The sequence below is a fragment of the Corvus cornix genome, chromosome 2 (assembly GCF_000738735.6).
Source record: "Corvus cornix cornix isolate S_Up_H32 chromosome 2, ASM73873v5, whole genome shotgun sequence".
NCBI classification, from domain to species: Eukaryota; Metazoa; Chordata; class Aves; order Passeriformes; family Corvidae; genus Corvus; species Corvus cornix.
In genome coordinates this window covers 63,406,980-63,419,387 of record NC_046333.1, presented here as the reverse complement: position 1 = coordinate 63,419,387, position 12,408 = coordinate 63,406,980, and the positions used below count along the sequence as shown (strand labels likewise).

General features: G+C 40.0%; 1 long non-coding RNA gene across 1 annotated transcript; it reads left to right on the top strand.

Moving 5' to 3' along the window:
* Window positions 1-4,755: 4,755 nt before the first annotated feature.
* On the top strand, window positions 4,756-12,242 carry LOC109145070. Its single transcript, XR_002046245.1, has 4 exons — window positions 4,756-4,893; window positions 5,386-5,485; window positions 9,304-9,380; window positions 12,115-12,242. It is a non-coding gene; the product is annotated as an uncharacterized LOC109145070 (long non-coding RNA).
* The last annotated feature ends 166 nt before the right edge of the window (window positions 12,243-12,408 follow it).

Here is a 12,408-nt window from a genome sequence, read left to right as displayed (position 1 = left end):
ATAATGCTGTTCATCCTGTCTGGGGCCCAACATGTCCTAGAGGAGAGTAAAAGGAGTGTTTCCCTTCTAAGTGTTGTCAAACCAGAAAGAATGATTGTTCCTCAGTTTTGCATATGTCAGCGTAATAGAAGCTTAGTCATGCAAATCCTTATTACTTGGCAGTTCTGCAGCAGGGAAAAACAGAGCATTACCATATTTTATCAGTGTTTGAAGTTAAAAGCCTTTCATTGTGCTTTTTAAGAACAGATGTCAAGACAATATTGAAAAAGTAAATATGTGCTGAAAAATATTTTTCTGATTTAAAAAAGGGGGAAACCACCCCTAGTGAGTTCAATGTGTTAGTTTTCATTTCCATAAAAAGACATGAACTGTTTATATGCTTCCTTCTGCTTCCACGGGGGGAAATAAAACAATTATTTAGTTAATGACAGATCTTATTTTACTATTATTTAGTGATTCTGCTAAGTGCAGTAGTACACTACAGAGTTTCAAATCATCAAGGATTTCTTAGCCCTTTATGGGACTACAATACATTGTAGTATGCTGAGTAAATGAGCTGTGATAGAGAAATGATTTACTCATGTGGTCCATAGACACACATAAAAACTGAGCTTGAGAAAAGCTGGCTCTAGAAACACTAGCAGGATAAGACAAAGGGGAATGCAGATGTCAGTCACATTTTAAGATGCTCTTTACAATGACACAGAGCCAAATTTATTAGGGACAAGGTCTTTTCCATTCTTGTCTTTTCCTTTATGGAGTAGTGTCGACCATGAGAAGACATGTCTGGTAATTACTGCTGGCCATATCAGGGTAGATGTAGCCATGACTCACCAGGGTAAGAACTGGCTGGGTCACAGTCATGTATTCTTCCAAGCTGGCTAGCAGTGGTTTATTTGCAAGTGAAGTTTTCCTTTCTGGCTTCCTTATGCGGCAATAATTCACCAGCTTACTGGTTCCTATGTAGGAATGTCAAGGAGGGGGCTTAGATGCTCATTTGTGCCTCTGTGCTGTATTCAGGTATTCTGCTGAGGCTGTGAACAGTGATTGCATGATAAAAATCATTTGATGCCTGTTTGTTTCAGATCATCAGAGGAATGAATGAGACCTCTCAGCACAGTCTTTTGTGTAGGTATGCAGAGAGTTGTTGTGTTGCTGGCTTCATCTGGATTACCAGAAGACTCATTTTATGAGATACCAATTATAGGTGAATCTGTGAATGCCACCTATAATTAAGCTTGCTTGACACTTTTCATCACAAGACCCTGTTTTCTGTTGCTTATAGGTTTGTCAAATATATATTATTTGGACTGAAAATGTACAGACTGGGAGACTGCATCTGGAAGAATATCTAAAGCTTCTGAAAAAATGTGTGGGTTTTTTTTTCCTGAGAACAAATTTAAGAGGAATGTGTTGGTTTTTTTGCTTGTCTTAAAAATAAACATATATCAAATGATCTGGAGAAAGAATTCAATGCTTGGGAGGTAGAAGCAATGGGTTCCAGTATTGTCAGGGTCCAGGCTTTCCAAATGACCTAGGTGCATTAGGTCAAAAGACCTAGTTATGCAAGTTCTCTATGCAAGAGAACTGTTAAAACATAGCAGGGGTGTGGTGGAAAGTTACTTAATTGTGGAGATTTAAGGGAAACTACTTAATAACTATATATTTTCCAGGTTGTCATTATATGATCTTTTCACCTGCAAGAATAAGGGGAAGCTCATCCCATTCACAGAATCATATGGGTGATTTCTTGCTTGCAAAACACTCAAGTAGTACAAGGATGGCATCACAAAAAAGTCAGCACACATTCAGAAGTCTGTCTTTGTAGCAAGTCTTGAGTACAGGTCAGTAAACATCTGTATTTCTAGTGTTTCATGGAGAGCAGTAAGAATTAAAAACAAAACCTGAACATTTACATATGTAATAATTAGCATCTAGTCTGTTCACTGAATGCAGAAATGGCTTTCAGAAAAAATAGTCATGTCATCCATAGTCCTGCATGCAGTGTGTACACCAAGGGGCCTGAAATGCAATTGTCTGGGAAATCTTTTAAGGTTGTAAGTTTTGAGTGATCGACTTTGTATCTGTAATGTTCTTTTAATATGGTTATTGGCGTATTTGCTACTTGGTATTATCTGTAACTCAAGCAGTAGAGGAGGTAGACAAATGCATGAAAATAAAGTAATTCCACACTGAAGGAAAGAATCAGAAAATTATTTTTTTAAAGCCTTGGATAACTTCTGTTTTGTCTGCAAAATAACATTTTTTCTTGGAAAAGGTGTTAGACATACCAGTTTCACTTGGCTATGGACACCACCACATAAATAGCCTGCTGCAAATGATACTTTCTGCAGCTTAATCAATATCCTGCCAGGAATAAAAAACAAAAAAAACCCCTCAAAAAACAGTTGTAAATTCAATAAATCACTTAATTGGTGATATATTGGAATTTACTCATAGATACATATTACTTTAAAAAGAGTGAGAAAATAAACCTTGCTTTATACTAACTATTCGCATACCAATATTAATTACCTGTTGATGAAATTCTTGAATGATGCATTTTCTTTTTTTAACTAGCCAAAGAACAGTGGATCTGTACTCTTAACGACAGTTATCATACACAAACACATAGCACTTTTCACTCATATTTCAAAGAACGCTGCAAAAGTTTCTCTCTTTTGTAGGTGAGAAAATAGTGAAGAAAGGTGAGGAGCTTGTCTAGAGCATCATAGCAGGTCTAACATACTGTATTCTGCCCATAGCCTGCTGCCTTCCAATATCACTTCATCAGAGCTGCATTTTGTGTATCCTGAGATGGTGTATCCTCATGTGTCAAATAGGTCTCCTGATGCCCTTGGACAGTGAAATAACACGGATTTTGATTGTTGTTTCGAAGAGCACAGACTTGGAAAAGTTATTTGAAAGCTAATCAAATCAGAAGGATAGAGGAGAAACAGAACTGTAGCTGGCTAGCACATTTAACACGATTGTCAGTGTTTAATTAGGAAGCACTTAAGGTCAAATGTACAAGCATGGCATTGGGGATCTGATCTCTGGTGCTACACAAAAAGGTGAGAAAAGCTTCTGCCCTGACAAGAAGTTGTGAGAACTTGCAGTCTTGTGAACACTGGAAGTTTAAAGGTACAGACAGGCACGAACTCTTTCAGCACCATGCTAGTTAGCTTAAACTGTCTAAATAGTAGTGCCACTCACTTTAACTTCGAGTGGCTGCAGGAGTGTTTCTGTAAGCAAGTTCTGCCAACAAATGTGAGGGGGCAGTAACCTCTGCAAAGAAGTGATGATCAACAGCTGGGGCTCTAACCTTCCCCAAGCATGTCTGTATACAGCAGGGAACATCTGTCTAAAGCCTAACTTCCAATATTTACAGAACAAAAGTATAGTTTGTTTAACAAAATTGCTTGTATTAGCTAAATAATGGGACATGCTTTGATTCTGCTCGTGCTAGAACCACCCAACTTTTGCTTTCCTTACTTAATTAGCATTAATTTATTCAGAAAGATCAAGATTTGGATTTTCAGTTTCTTTATTTAAGCAAAGAAAATAGATCTCAGGTCATGCAAGACTCTCTTAGCTTAGGGAAAAAAAAACAACTTTTATGTTACTCGTTTGAGCTTTTTTTCATCAAACTGTGTAAGGATCAAGACTGTGTATGCATAATATTTAGTGATAAAATTCTCCCCAAACATGTCACGATTTATTTGGTATCATTTCACTATGCCAAGCAGAAGAGAGTAGTCACTGCTCCCTTTAAGTGTTTGAAGTTTAAACACATGCTTTTGAAAAATGAGCAGTGGTAGAGAAAGTTGCTTCCTACATTTCAAGTCTTACTGGGTACTGATATCCATTCATTTCTTTACTCACAAAATGGCGTAATGAACTTCAGCTAGACAGTGTTCTTTTGATTTAAGGATGACCAAAACAGCATCCAGAACATGCACAGTGCCATAAGAAACTTCAATGTATCATGGTTCTTTAAGTCACGAATTTGAATTTAAATGCTGTGTTATACTTATTTTCATAAGTAGGAAATGGGTTTGAAAAGTTAGGGTAAATGACCCATGAAAATGATTTCCTTCTTTTTTTTTTTTTTTTTTTTCTTATCTTTCCCTGAGAGTTGTTCTAGCTGTATTTGTGTCTGTGAAAGTACAGCACCTGCCAAAGGAGGATAAGGTCAAGCTGAGTGTTGATTCCTACACTTATTCCTGGGCATTCCTTGGTTAAATCATGCATTTGTTAGCCACAGAATAAGTCTGCATTGAACAATCCTTGAAATAGCCTGAACCCTGAGTAGGAGCATTTTATTGTACAAAAGGAGACAGGCAGAAGAGCTCTTGTAAATATGTTGTCTACTGCCAGAATACAAATATGTAATTTTTCAGTATGTTTTTGTGAACGAGAGGAACAAAAGTTATTTTAAACTTCTCTCTTTTTTTCCTCCTCCCTTTGAGGTTACGGCTGTAATGAAATACCCCAAATGTCATTTATTCCTCTCTGCTCTGCTTTCAGTATGAGTCTCCAAGGAACAAGCAACATCTTTTGTGGAAAAAGGGTATCTGAAACCTATTCTGAGTACTGCAAATGGTGAAATAAGAATGACAGTAAAAGAAATAGGATAAACGGTGTCTACTGAGAAAGCTCCCATGGAACTGCTGAGTGAGGATCGCTGACGCTCACTCACATAATTATGAAACTTAGTGAAGATGAGCTGTCAGGAGATCTCTAATTAGATAGTGCAGCAAACCCCAAACCCACTTTCCTACGTGCATTACCAAGGGGCGTTACCTTAGAGAAGCTGGTGTGTTGTTCTCCCAGTGAAATGGCCAAGGAAAGATTTGGACAGGTAAAAAAACCCCATGGAAAGCTTTTGAGGTGAGTCTGTTTGTGTATGTTCTATTCAATTCTAAGTTCTTGAGCACAGTTGTAAAGAACAAAGGTTTTGTGCTATCTGGAAAGCTGAGAGGTGGGTATATACCCAGTAGGTGGGGTTTTATCACAGTTTCCATTTGCCTTGATTGTGCCATTTGGAAGATGATAACAGTAACACCTTGTCCTTACTGCTGTGCTTTGCACACATTACAGAAATGAGAGTGAAAAATGCCCTTCACTATTTGTAACTGACTGTTTTAAACATCTCCTTTTGCACTTGGGGCAGCAAGTCATGTTGTTGTATAGAAGCATTCTCTATTTACTTTGCATGTAGCTGTTCTTTTAGAAGATTATTTTTTATACAGGAAAGTGTTGGTTGCTGCCATCAGATGATTCTTACATCTATAGAAAGTCTGGGTTCTGGGTAACGATGTTAAATGTGCTAAACAGTTTTCCTTCGGGCTAAATGATAGGAATATTTAAACATGTTTTTAGCTGCTTGTAGGAAGGCAATAATCAAGCACAGCAAAAGCTGAGCTGAATTCATCTACTCAGTCTGAGAGACCTGCTCCAAATGCAGCAGAAGAAATGTCAGGTAAGAAGCTGTGAGCATGGCTTAGGAGCAAAGGGGGAGGAGTCAAGGCACTTTGGCTCTTATGTCTCACTGGCCAGGGAGGCTTGGGCATGCTGAGCAACAAAAATGGCTGTTGTTGTTTGGTTTTTGTTTACTTTGTGTGGTTATATACTTTGCAAACAGCACTGCACAAATACAGCTGCAATGAACACCTGTTCATGTCATCAGCTACTTCCTTCTCAGGGATGTAGCCCACGGCTAGAGCTGCACAAAGAGCCTGGCATGATACAGGTCTGACACCACGTTGTGGCAAACCATTTTGAGTGACAAAATATCCTGCTTCTGAAAGGTTTGAGATGCAATGGCCAGAGAAGCAACAAGAATAACTTCATTATCCTTGGCACAGGAACGAAAATTACAGAGGCCTCTCTTCGCTCTTGAAAAAAGCAGTTGAGAAGCTTTGATGAAAGTGCATTTGTTACTTAGGAAAAGGACCAGATAGCTTGTAGATCAGGTATATGGAGAATGGAGCAGCCTTTACACTTGCAAAGACTCCCTAACTAGACAAGACTTCCCTTTGCATTGCTGCAATTCTTTCCAGAGAAAACGTGAGAAGTAGTTTGTGCAGTACTGAAGCCCAATGACTGCAAACAAGATCTGCTGAAAATGTGTGATCCAGCAAAATTCAGGGTGGGTGCACTCAAAAGATGGCACCTGCTTGTAAGCTTGGACCAGTAATTACTCATGAGGAAGTTAAGAAGGAAAAAACTCAGCAGAACATGGGTGCCAATAATCTTATTAAAGCACACCTAGAAAAAAGTGCTCTTTTATAATTATTTTCTTGATATTATTATTATTATTAGTAGTAGTAGTAGTAGTAGTAGTACTATTACAGCTGGGAAAATAGCTGGGTTTTCCAGAGATGTCAGTGGGAGCTGTGCATGATTCTGAGGTATGATGCTAGTATCTTAAATTAAATTGCACTGGATTGCACTGGATTGCAATGATGGTGAACATTGTGAATACGGAAATAATACCCAGTGGCAAGCTGTAACCTGTCTGCGCCAAAGTCAGTGAGGAAAAGGCATGTTGTACCCTGTATTATTTGTAAAGTAGAACATGATTGAACAATTAAAGGCTTGTGTCATAGAGGATACATGTAGGGAAAGCACTGCAGCCTTGAATAGTCTCTTCACACACTGGGCGCAATAAACGACTTTTCGTGTGTGTGTGTATTGCTGTGCTAGCAGCCCCATTGAAATGATGGAATAAAATGGGTAGGCGTGGTATGATCTGTTTTTTAGTAATTGCAGAACACTCTAGGATCTTCAGAACAAGGATGCTCAAGAACTGTGAAATAGCTATTATTAGGCTGGGGAGGGGGGCTGTGGGGGGGTGGTGAGGGGATGGAGAATGATACCATGGGCCCTGGTTCAGACAGTGCTTGTTTAAATCTATCACATCTGAGTGGGGCACTTACAGGCGTGTTTAATGCCAAGGGTGTGAAACCTTGTTGAATAAGTTAAGCATCAGCTGAGTCAGGTGTATGCTTGTGTGCAGCTTGCCCTCTTCTCGGCTCTATTACTCTACAGCCTGGGAGACTTAACTGCTAACAGAGAAATCTTGGCAATGGAGCTGGTTTCTTACCCTGATAAGTTGTAACAGACACATGGGTGATACTGCCTGTTAATTTAGAAGGCATTTAACACTTAATCATGCTTGTCTAGTACAAGCCAGGAAGGACACTACTTTCTGCAGCCTCTAATTGGGTGCCATCAGTAATATAAGCCTAAAATTGTCCCAGTCAGCAACTGTATTGCCTAATCAGCATGAGCGTGTGCCCATTGGGGATCAGACATAGATAAGCGGGAGAGAGGAAGAGAGAGATCTGAACATATCTACAAGATGAGTGGCATGTCAGGAGCATAGAGGATGTCTAGATTTATGTGCTTTTTGGCAGCACTAGTGAGCTATTAATCATTTCTCATGAATAGGGCTCTTGTAAATCAGAGGTAGGAAACACTTTTCGTGGATAATCATGGCAAAAATGTCAGCTTTGCTAGTTGGTCATATGCTGATAGGATGCTTAACACTGGAGCAGACTCAATCTCATGCATAAAATCAAAATAGTGCTCCCTTTACGTGATGAGTGGAACGGAGGGAGACAGCAGAGAGGTGAACTTCCATCAGTATTTGAAAAGCAGAAAGCTAATGTGTGATAACAGAAAGGGAGACCTACAGGTTTTTAAGGCAAAGCTTTACTGAGGGAGCCAGGGCTGAGTTCTAGTTAGCATCTGGATATAGCACAACACATTTAATAAGGCACAGTTTGCATCATTTTAACAGCTGGCTGATCAGTTCATGGTTTTCCTTTACTTTTATTGCCCTGCAATTTACTGTCCTTACGTGCAAATACCTCATTAGTCACAGGGTTGCATATTTCATGAAGCATACTGAATGTGCTGTCAGAATTAAATATTGTCAGGCTAACAAGCAAGGGTGGGGTTTTTTAGCTTTATCACTGAAGGCAATTCAGGGTGAATAGAAAAGCTGGAAAGCAAAACACGGAAGGTCTCCCTTCAAATTGTGCAAGGCAACTGGCTCTGGTGTATGAAACCCATCGCTCAAGGACTGACATTTAAAGGGCTCTTGGAAGTGAGTCCTGTGTGAGGCGGGTGGGTGAGAAAGCCTCACCCAGGCTCTCTGGTGCATTACTTACTGTAACCAATTGGAGCTGAAAATCTCAGTGGCTAAATCAGGATTAATGCAAAATAGTTCTTAGGTTAAAAATAATGATATCCTCAACGTGTTTTTGGCTTAAGAAATTTCCTAATGTTCATTTCCCTAAGTGAGCATCCCCTCTGCCCTTCCCCAGTTTGTTCTGTTGGCCTCCAGTCCTATCCTGTTTCTCTATAAATTAGCAACATGCAGAAATGGAAATGACACGTAACTGTTGTCCAAGTTAATGCTGGTCCCAGCCATGCTGCGGAATAGTTTTGGGCACAGCCTTGGATAGCATCTGTAAGGGTTCTGCCCCACACAGGTGTTGGGATGGAGGCTGCCAGGTGATTTTTCCTTGAGATGGAGGCTGCCATGTGATTGTCCCGCACTGCCAGTCCAAACATGCTGAACTAACGACCTATGGGAGACTTTTAACTGCGTTTCCTGGGAGCTGTGGGAAGAAAGTCCAGGCTTTTGAAACTCCCTGGGAAACATCCATAAATCCCCGTGAATCACAACCATTTTAAATCCCCTTTCAAATTAAAAGTCATTGGTTTTGCTCAGAAAAAAAAAAAAAATTGTGTTTTGAAAAGCACTCATGAATTAGCTTGTAAACAAAAGTATCCTGGCAGTTACTGACAGGTGCTAGTGTTTTTTGGTATTTGGGTCAGCCCAAGACAAATTGGGTCAGAGCTGGGCTTGAGATGGGGACGCATTGGCTCTACAGGCATCTCTGCATTTGGTGTTGTTTCTGTGTTTAATGGTGCAGACCCACCCTGAGATTTCCTGTCTTTTCCCTTAAACATCAGTTGAATTATACTGGATTATTTCCTTCCACATGGCTAGAATACTGGCTTCTGGTTTTGGGGGATCTTATTATTACCTTAATTCTTGCCATTTTCAGGGTTGTGAAGCTTAGGGTAACCACATTATAGCTATGGGGATGAATTTGTCCTGAGATAACTTTTATCCACCAGAAGAGATTTCAGCACACTTGATTTCTCAGGCAGTCCTAATTTGCCATTGCTTAGCAGTGGGGAATCAGCAGAGAGTGAACGAATCTCTTCTCCTTCTCCCTCTTACTCAAAATTCAACATGTCCTGCCCACAATTCTTCAGATTTATAGTGTTCCTGTGGAATCTGCAGTTCGGGACAATTGAAAAAACAAACCAGACAACATACTTCTTCCAAACAGGTATAGCTTTTCAGCATCGTTTTTCCTTTCTAGGTTTTCAGCTGTTCCTCTCCTTCCCACTCTCTGCCACCCCTAAAACTTTTCCAATAAGTGTTACTTAATTAATTGTTGTGAAATGGGTTGTCTGTTTAATATTCCCAGACCTCAGTATCTGTCTTAGAAGTTCTGTAGTTTCTGTTATCAGTGTGTCAGGAGTGAGATTTAAATACCAATGAATTTCTGGAAATGTTGAGAAAGGAGTGGGGTGAGAGTCAAGCTGCTACATATATAAAATATATATAATGCACTATACATAGTGCACTATACATAGTGCATTATGTATATAAAAATATACTATGCTGACCTATTTTCTATTCTTTTTTCTTAGATGCAGGCTAACACATTTCAGCTATCCTATTCTCTTGCTAATTTAACAAACTTGATGCCTTTCAGATGGGGGTCCATGAAGCAGATTGCTCCCTGTTGCCACAATTCAGTCCTGCTTCTCCTTTCTCTACTCCTGGCTGCAGTCCTACCTTCCTTGCACTGTCATCCTTCTTGCTTGTTGCATGAGGCTGCGTTGAAGTGTTTGCTTTTGCTGAGTTCAGAGAGTTGAAGTGGTGCTGGGCTGTCACAGGCATGAGGAGGTTGGGAGAAGGGGCTAGAGGAGGGAGAGGAGGAGGAGGGATGGGAGAAACAGAGCTGACTGTTTAATTGTCATAATCTTAACTGCCCTTGCCAGTGGGTCTGTACAAAGCCGGCTGATTGGATTTGCCGCAGGGATATGGGGAGGAGGCAAAGTCCATGTGTCAGTCACTGTGAGGTGGTACCACAGCACCCTGGCTCACCTACCACGGTGGTGCAGAGTCCATCATCAGACAGTGGTGCCCTGCTCCCTCCGAGCCCCCTCTGTGGGAGGTGCTGCCCCATCATGGCAAAGGCATTGGATCTGTACGGGAATCGACCGCCAAGCCCTTACATTTTGGAGCAGTGCTTGGCGCTGTCCTGATTAGCCGTGAAAGCAAAAGCCACTGCTGCTTTTCGTTTCAATTTCATGTGCCTCGGGAACATGTGCGCTCTGCATTCTCAGACCCATTACCTTCAGAAAATACCACTCCACAGCACTTTTGGAACTGATTCAGATACTTCTAATGACTTGTAACTTGGGTGCCAAATAGAATAGGTAGAGCAGGATATTTTTCATCAAGTTCTTGTTAAAAGGAATGTAAAAAACATTAATTGATACAAAGTCATAAAGATCTGGGTCTCCAGTTATTCTCAGAGCCCTTAGGGTGAAATTAACCCTCAAGTAGAGGCTCTTTTAAGGCTTTTAGAGGATGCCAGTCCCATTGGGGGGGTCTGAATAAAGATGTATTATGGAACAATTTTGTTGTATGATTTTCAAGTTCAGTATCTGCCTCTATCTTTTCAGTGTTTAGCTGACTTATGATCCTGGAGCACATATATTGATCCCTAATCTTAGATTGAGAGTGCTAATATAAAGCCACATTAATAAATTTGTCAACTTGATAAAAAACCAGATCCACAATAAAGCAATACTTAATGTTGAATATATATAGTCTATAAATGTTTATTATCTACTTATTATAGAGGAACCTGAGATTAGTCTGGCAGCTATATGTGATAAAATATAATTATACATATATACACATCATGTTATGTGTATATATGTGAATATATATTATTTTTAGCCATTGTTAGGAAAAGTCAGAGGAGAGAATAGGGTCATGAATTCCACCAGTTTTACTTTGTCACACACTGAATAAAGCATGCTCCCAGTCCAGACTAAAGAAAATATTGCCATGAATTAGTACGATATTTCTAACTGAAGGATGTAACTTCAGAACGAGAGTAGCTGCTTGTGCCTTCTTATAATGCTCCCTGTGATTTGATGCAACTTTTCTTTTGTATGTTTTCTTTAATTTTTATGTTTCATGTGAAAGCTGAACACACTGAATTTGTTTGTAATTTGGAATTTAAAGCAAGGCTCTTTGTTAAAGGCCCAGAGGAAGTTTCCATATGACTTATGGGCCATTTGGGCTCAATTGAATTTAATGGGTTTCAGCTGCACCTCCACAATGGCTTTGAAGGAAGTGAAGGGAGATCTATAGGTCTTAATTGCTCAAGACTGGCTTGTTTCTCTTGAAAAGGCTGTTTGCAAGAAGCAGGTTGGGAGTATTAAAGTATATATCCTCAAAGGGATGAAGGAACTGCCGTTTGAGGAAGGGGCTAGGATGAAAATAGCTTTAAGAATTACTCAGGAGCTGAACTAGGCAATCTGAACTGGTCCATCATAAGTTCTTGTTTGTTTGCTTAAAAATAATCAAATAATTGGAGGGCACAGCTAAGCCAAACCTCCTTTATAGTCCTTTCAAGAAAGGAATGAAGATCTTGGAACTGACAAGATAAATTAGGCTGAGACTAAAAGAGAAACCCAAACACATAGTCCCCTTGGCCTCTCTCATGCTGGCTGACAGACATGAGTGTTTGAGTCAGCAGGTGAACCATGACTTCTAAGAGCAGTCGTTTGTTTATGCTTCCACTGTACAAAGCTTTTCAGTGGAACAGAGCAAACCTAACTGGGCAAATTTCCATTTCAATTTCACATTTCCTTCTGCATGTGCAGCGCCAACTGGCCTTATAGACTGTTGTTACTAAGTTTGTTAGGATTACCCCTGGCTTCGCATTAGGAGGTGTCTGACCCATAAGAATCTCTTATGACCCTGTTTTCCAGGCAGGCAGAGAACATGTGAAATGCAAAGTTAAGAATATAAAGGAACTACTGTCTTACTCAAGATAAGCCAAGAGACCACATTACAGGAAGTTAACCTTTGGTGTACTCTGTCATTTTGGCCAGCATCATACAGGCAAGTAGGAAGGGGACATTCTCCTGAGGTACCCGGCAGATGAATGCCAGATGGTACTGTCATAATACACACAAAAAAGCTGAATACCTACCGGTTGTGTTCAGTACAAAAGGAACATTTTTCTTTTTCTGAATCCTGCAGGGCAGAACTCAGACAAGCAT